Source organism: Benincasa hispida, chromosome 12 (genome assembly GCF_027475165.1).
Source record: "Benincasa hispida cultivar pf3 chromosome 12, pf3_genome.v1.1, whole genome shotgun sequence".
Taxonomy (NCBI): Eukaryota; Viridiplantae; Streptophyta; class Magnoliopsida; order Cucurbitales; family Cucurbitaceae; genus Benincasa; species Benincasa hispida.
Window position 1 is genome coordinate 44,667,424 of NC_143489.1, and position 8,267 is coordinate 44,675,690.

Consider the following 8,267-nt stretch of genomic DNA (forward strand, 5'->3'; position numbering starts at 1 on the left):
TCTTTTAGTTTTTTTTTTCTTTTTATTAAGAGAAAATAAGAGAAGTAGCAGATTTTAACTTTTCATTTAAAAAAATAACAAACCACAAAACGAATTTATAAAAGTCGAAATGACTCGATCATTCAAATGAAATGTTATTACTACCTTATTAAGAAAGATTTTTAAATACACTTTAATTAAAGCACACTAGCATGCTGGAAACAAACCATTAATTTTTCTAATGCCAAAACCTATTAAATACAAAACCTATCAAGAAATAGGGATATGCACGTGTCAATCAAAAGTCAAGACTAAACCCCACTAGCCAATTCATCATCCTAATGCCAAAATCCGTTTCCATCAATCACTTCAAAATAAATAACTGAAGAGTGAGATCCGATAGTGTACAACAAATTCGATCAAATCTGTTTGCTTCAATTGTTCTTCATCTTAGAATGATAAGTTCAGAAAATCGTTCATCTATTTTCCACGAACGTTATTTATCCGAGAGCGAGAAGTTCCTAAAATCAAAGAAGTAGAAGATCATCTATTTGATCCGATCATTCTCCATCATAGACTGAGAACCTTCATCTGTACAACCTTCTTTTCAAGTCAGAGTTCCTAAAATTTGTAAAGTAAACGAGAAGATAGGTACTCAATACTCGATACACTCACAAGATTAAATTTTCCTTTTGTCAAGGGCACTACACCAATGGGCCAACATTAGTACCCATCTATGAAAAAAATCAATATAACTTTTTTTTTGGCCGAATAGATAAATATTTAATTTTGAAATGAAAATTTGAAAATTATCTAACCACAGTTTCTATTACATAAATGTCTAAATAAAATATTAAAATAAAATACATGGTAATTATTTGAAAATATGAACAGAGATACCCTTGAAAATCAACCAAATGACACAATATTTAAATACAAAATATAATTAAAAAATTTAAATCTATCGTAAATAAAGAAATCAAAATCTAATATAAAAATTTCGTAGAAACCCCTCTTGCTCTCGAAACTAGATTATTTCGATCCTAGTTTACATTTGCCCGTGACTTTTATTTTAAATGCACGTTTCCTCTCTATCCCACACAAATCCCCCATTTACCGTGATAACTAGGAAGTTAGCTTAACGAAACTATAATTATGCTTCCTTGCGAATCGACTAGGACTTGCCACTATTGCTACACCTTTGTAGTGATAGTAGTAGAGTTTGGTAATTATAAATTTTATTTAATTAGCGGTTTGTATATGATAGTAAATCCCTATTATCTCTCTAGTATCTCCATCTTCTTGAATTCGTTCTCCTCTTCTAGGTTGTATAACATTTGCAAAGTTGTGTCTTCCTCTTCCTCTCACATTTCCTCTTCTTCCAACTTGTCTTTCTTGTTCAACTAAATCAAACATTCCCTCATCTTCTGTAAGGTCCGTCCTTCTTTTTGTTGTCATCCTCCTTTTTGCATGTCCTCCTTCATCATTTCCATTATTCAAGGGTAGACTTTTGATACTAGGTCAAAGATGTAAGGATTGGCTTAAATTTTTGGTACAATCTTACTAAAAGTTTGATGTAACCAATTCAAATAATCAACTCTCACAAACTTAAGACTAGAGTAACTCAACTTTAGGATCAACAACTCGACAATTTGAACCAAATAAAATCTAATGACAAGAATCTTTCTTTATCCAGATTTTCTAACACTTTTTAATACTAATGTTTTTTCTTTTGTTGCTGGTTTTTTCTTCTTTGTTTTTGCTAATGTTTTTTTTTTTTTTTAATGATTCAAGAGTAATTTTAAGAATTTCAAGACAGGTTGTAGTATGTTTGTGTTCACATGGTAAGCAAATGCTTGAAGGAACAAAAAAAAAAAAAAAAGAAATGAAAACAAATTCATATAAAGTAAAGATATTTCACCTCTAGAGCTGGTCAGGGACATTGACTAAATGCTTTGATACCAAATGATAAGCACGCACAATGCTTGATTAATGCAAAGCTAAAGATCGTTCTAGTATCCTTGCAAACACTCATAAATAAAGTTAACTTACAAACGATTCCAACCAAGAGCTAAGTTAGAAGGATGAATAACTCTTAGATCGAACATAGAATCTATGATAGCCACTCTTAGATCCTAAGGTAACTCGCTTTAGAATTAGCTTGATGAAGACTAATCCAATGAATTGGTTTAACATCAAATCTAAAGCAAGTTTTGGGAAAAAAAAAAAGACAACACCAAAGGGGTTGAATAAACACAAGGTTTTAATATCATTAATCTAATCGATTTTGAAGAGCGTTACAAGCCCTTTTAAAGGCCAAAAAGGCGTGTAAAAGTCCAAGAATTCAAAAGTCATTCAAACACAAATGGTAGAAAATGTTACCTATGAGCTTGAAACTTAATTAAATACAAAACTAAAAATGTATAAATGCTCCAAATTGTCTTAAATAACTCCTCCAAAAGCGGTAGAGTTGAAGTGCACATTTGACAAGATTTGACATCATGATTTTCGATGTAATACACATTCAACAACATTTTCTTCATAAAATCTGCATACTTTTTTGTTCTTCATACCATCTTCTAATCTATGAGATTTTCCCATGCCATCTTTACTCCAATCTATTCTAGACTCATTGAACTAATGCCATATATAAATTTAGGTTCCAAGTTCTGTCTCTTCCTATAGAATAACTAGCCATTAAAAATGTAATGTGAATGCTTCTTGAATCTTCTTTATTTTGCTTCTTATAATAGCTCTTTCGAATACATGTAATAGTTAAATAGTTGCATTCACATCAGTGAGGATCAAAATTATTCAAATAAAGAGCAAATGAGGGGAATATTAGAAGATTTTATGGTGAATACACAATTATTGTAGGAAATCAAAAATATTGAGCGACAAAGAATGTGAGTCTAATTTTTATCTACTCAGTTTGATTGATGTATATTATCTACCCAGTTCACATAATTTTTTTAAAAATATTTGTTATTATTAGTATACTCATTTGTTTTATTTGGATGCGTATAGCTTAAAGGAAAAGGACCATTTGCAAAGGGCAAAAGAGAATTTAAATGTCAAAGATTCAATATAATGTCACAACTTTAATATAATTGTTGACTTGCAACCTTAAAACTCTTATATTTGATTTGTTTTTTAGGATTTTGAAAAAGGCAGAATATTTCTGTCATTTGAAATTCTTGGTTATTATATGGGCTTAACTTTTGATTCAAGAGATTATATTGAATGCTTGACATATTGGATAGATTATCAGGTTGGTTATTTTGGAAAACAAAACATACAACGGTATACATGGAGTGAATTATATTATATATATATAGTGGTGCTTTATTAATATATATATATATATATATATAAAGAAATCTAGAATGGTTTTTTTTACTCGAATTTTAGATCTGATCTTTAATCCTATACTAGTTAATGATGCGATGAATTTCTTTTATGCCTCGGATATTAGCCATAACTCATACTTGTGTATCTTGAAACCAAACCATTTTTCAGTATATATATGTGTGTATATATATAATGTTTGTTTTATTATATATACCTATATAATATGTGCTCATGGAATAATGTAAACTTATATATATATATAATGTTTGTTTTTTTACGTCTATATGCATGCAAATTAATATATATAGTGAAATATACATGCACGTTTTGTTTGTTAATATCATTTAATGGAACATTGATAAGTGGTATTGTCATTAGGGTAATTCGAAGCAAATTCATTGTGTATCAAAACAAATAACATAAGATAGAATGAAAGTATATAGTATGAGGATATAACATGTACATTTTAGTTGTTCAAACTAAGGGCATGTTTGATAACGTTTCTATTTTTGTTTCTATTTTTTAAGAAACAGGTTTGTTTGATAAACATTCTCGTTTCTCGCTTTCAAATTTTGAAAAATGTTTTCAAAAGTTGAGAAATTTTTGGAAACCACAAAACCTAGTTTTGTCAGTTTCGTTTCTCGTTCGTTCTGTTTCTCTCTTCATGTTTTAGGGCAGCCATCATTTCTTTCTTGTCAGCGACAAGCAGCTACTCTCTTCTCTTAAGCTAACTAGGCCTACCATTGTCTCATTCTTCTCAGCGACAACATTAACTACTCTCTCCTCTCAAGCTAGAGCGCGCATACATGAGGTATCCATCTTTGAGTTTACTTCGTTCTTTGGCTATATTATGCATATGCTCTAGATTTTTTAATTCAACAGCTAGAGATAAGGGGATTGTAAATGAATGGAATTTTTATATATGTAATAATGGAGCCAAGTTTAGTTCCAATGATATGATTTGTTGAGAAAATTGATTTTTTGCAAGAAATGCTATCGAATTTCATCAAGGGCTTTATTAGTTGATTGTGGCTTGTTGGTTGTGCTCCCAATCCCTTAGTCTAGATTGCCTCTGTACTTGAACTTTTAATCTGGTTTGGTGTAGATATTTTTTCCCTTTCCAAGATGAATTTTGTTTACCACGCCTTCTCTAATGTCCTATCTTAGAGCCTCTAATTTCACTCGTTTATGTTAATTAATATATGTATTTGTTCATATTTGTAGGATCTCGAGTATTACATGCATTTTGAAGTGTTATGAGTTATTCAAGATTAATTTGAAACAATTAGGAGTCAATCTGAGCATCTGGATTTCAACAAATGGAAAAAAGACAATTTTGCTCCAAGAAGGCCTGACACTGCAAAAAAGCGCCAAGAACATAGAGCTCCAAAAAGAGGAGCGTTGTTGCACTGCCTTATCATGTCGCATGTCTCATCACACTCATGCACGACATGGAGGCACACGTGCATCAAGGAACGGGCATCAAGTGTGCGCTGTAGGTGAGAATGCCACAGTGCTTAAGGGTAGAAGCACTGTTACGCTAGCACAATTTCTATATTTACTTCTTTAGTTCTGGGGTTTTAAGGAGAACAACTTAAGAGGCGATTGTCAATGGCCAAAAGCCATGAGAATTCTTTCATTTTTGCGTTGTAATCAACATTATGGCATCGAGATTCAAGTTTTGATGATTGGCTAAAGGCCCAAACATCAATTTTAATTTGAAAGTTTTGATGCGCTCATCAAGCAACAGGCATCAGGCGTGCACACGCGTGAGGGTTGTGTGCTTTAGGCGAGAGTGTCGCAGTGCTTGAGGGTAGAAGTGCCGCAGTGCCAACACAATTTCTATATATACTTCTTTAATTCTAGGGTTTTAAGGAGAGCAACTTAGGAGGCAATTTTCAATGGCCAAGACCTATGAGATTTATTTCATTCTTGCTTTGTAATCAACATTATGACATCGTGATTCAAGTTTTGATGACTGGTTAAAGGCCCAAACATCGATTTTAAGATTTGTCGAACACTTTTCTATGGATATACGAGATTTCCATGAATGTTTTTGAGCTTTTTTTTTAATTATTATTTTTATTTCCTCTTGTTTTCTATTCTTTGCTTGAATATCTAGGATGAGCATGCTAAGTAGATTAAATTGACAACTTAATCACATATACTTGTATGTTTGTTCGTCTACGCTATGTATGTTGAAGTTATCCATAATCGTAACAATAACATGTTTAATTTGAGTAGAAAATAGGTTTTAGTTAAAGTTATGGTCAACTTCTAGCATCCTAGGAGCATCAGTAATGAAAGATAACAAAACTTAATGAATGAAAATACGTTAGGTTAAATTTGGCCAATTTAATCCAATATAAATCAATCCATGAGCTTAATTTGATTAACTAAGTAAATAGGCTTGCACGACATGCTTAGTTAATTTAGGAATATAAAGGGGTGGGGAAAAAGCACTCATAGAACGACTTTTTGAAGGTGATTCACATGACATCATCAACTGATACAAGTCTTGGATAAGAATCAACAACGCACTAGAACGCCCTTGTTGACGATCCTTTACTCCGACAGCAGTCAATTAGGCTCAATAATCAGTTAACACATGAACTCAATTTGCATGATAAATCAATGAATTAATCCAGAGAAAGCTAAATAGTCTCTTAATCAGTGAAGGTAATCTCATGTATTTCTTTCTCTCTCTCAATCTACTTTACTTTCATGCACTTTAAATTCTCGCATTTAGTTTTCTTGTCAACCAAGATCCAAACCCCCCGTTTTTATTGCTTTCTTAAGGCTATTTTAGCTTAGAGAGATTTTATCTTAGACTTCCTGTAGTTCGACCTGGTCTTGCTATAAAGATTACTTGTTAGTTGAAGTTCATAATAGGTATTGTAAATGCTATTTGATTGACGAAGAGAGGTCTATGATACCATTTCTCTAACCTTTCAATGTCTGCATTTTCCATTATGCCTGACAAGCTACTAATCTTAATTTACTTTGTTTGAAGAATTAACTATCATCCAAAATGTGGGAATGCGACCAAAGTCCCACATTGGTAAGTCCCACATTGGTTAGATAAGAGGAGGATCATGGGTATATAAGTGAGAATGACTATCTCCATTGGTATGAGGCCTTTTGGGGTGAAACCAAAAGCAAAGTCATGAGGGTTTATGCCCAAAGTGGACAATATCATACCATTGTGGAGATAGTTTTGAGGGTCATTGTACCTATCTTAATGGGAGAGTTTTTGAACCTAACTTAGATGGCAAGTATCAATTGATACCGAGTGCTACCCGCCTCTGACCGGTGAACCACACGCAGATCTGCGCCTCTCTCTCACTGCCGACAATCGCAAACAGTTGCGGCTGCTACCGTTTTTTTTTTCTTGGCCAAAAAGAGACCCACGAAAAAAAAGGCCCTAATTTTAGAGAAGATAGGGATAATTACAAGTTTTCCACTACTCAATAATTACAATAATACCATTGGGCCTTTAAATTTCCAAAAAACCCAAAAGCAAAGTCATGAGGGTTTATGCCCAAAGTGGACAATACCATACCATTGTGGAGATAGTTTTGAGGGTCGTTGTACCTATCTTAATGTGAAAGTTTATGAACCTAACTTAGATGTCAAGTATCAATTAATACCGAGTGCTACCCGCCTCTGACCTGTGAACCACGCGCAGACATGCGCCTCTCTCTCACTGCCGACAACCGCGAAGTTTGACCAAGCTCGAACAGGCCGCAGCTCTTCAACTGACGGCCTCCGTCTTTGTTCCAGTCGGTTGTGGCAGCTTCAACACCAGGCGGCTCCCTACTCCTTTGCGGCTGCTACCGTTTTTTTCTTGGCCAAAAAGAGAACCACTAAAAAAGGCCGTAATTTTGGAGAAGATAGGGATAATTACAAGTTTGTCACTGCTCAATAATTACAATAATACCATTGGGCCTTTAAATTTCCAAAAAACCCAATAAAAAACCACTTAAAAAAACTTGTCATTTTCTACAAATCTCCCTCATAATAAGAATACTTAAGTGCCAAGCTGATTCTCCATTCTTCCTATCATCCAGATTTAATATTCAGCCCATCTAATAGGTATTTGAACCTATGGGCTGGAAGAACCTTAGTTAACATATTTGACAAATTTTCAACTCTATGAACCTTGACCAGTTCAACATCTTTCTGGGCCACAACATCTCTGATGAAATGAAATTTGACATCGATATGCTTAGACCATTCGTGATGAGATGGATTCTTCGCAAGATGAATAGCACTCTGGCTATCACAACGGACGATAGGAATGAACTCCTGCGACAAAAACTCACCAACTATTCTTTTCAACCACACTGTCTCTTTCACAGCTTCACCCACTGAAATATACTCTGACTCAGTAGTAGACAAGGTAACAACTGACTGTAGAGCAATCTTCTAACTGACCACATTACCAAACAAACGAAAAATGTGACCTGATAGAGACCTTCTTTTGTCAAGGTCTGCAGTATAATTTGCATCTGTGAAGCCTTCCAACAGTGCTGATTTATCACAATCCCTGCTAAAACACAATGATATACCGGCACTACCTTTCAAATATCGAAGCACCTATTTAACTGCATTCCAATGCTCCTTCCCAGGATTTGACATAAACCTACTTATCATACTCATAGCATATCACAAGTTAGGCCTAATACAAATCATCAAATACATAATACTTCCAACAGCATTACAATAGGGAATATTAGCCATCTCTAACCTTTCTTGTTCAGTAACAGGACACTGAGACGAAGAAAGCCTGAAATGAGATGCTAAGGGTGTCGAAACTGCCTTACAACCAAACACATTATACTTCTCAAGCAGTTTATGCACATAACTCTCCTGCGAAATGGTTAACAAACCTTTCTCCCTATCTCTTTTCACATCCATGCCTAGGATCCTTTTCA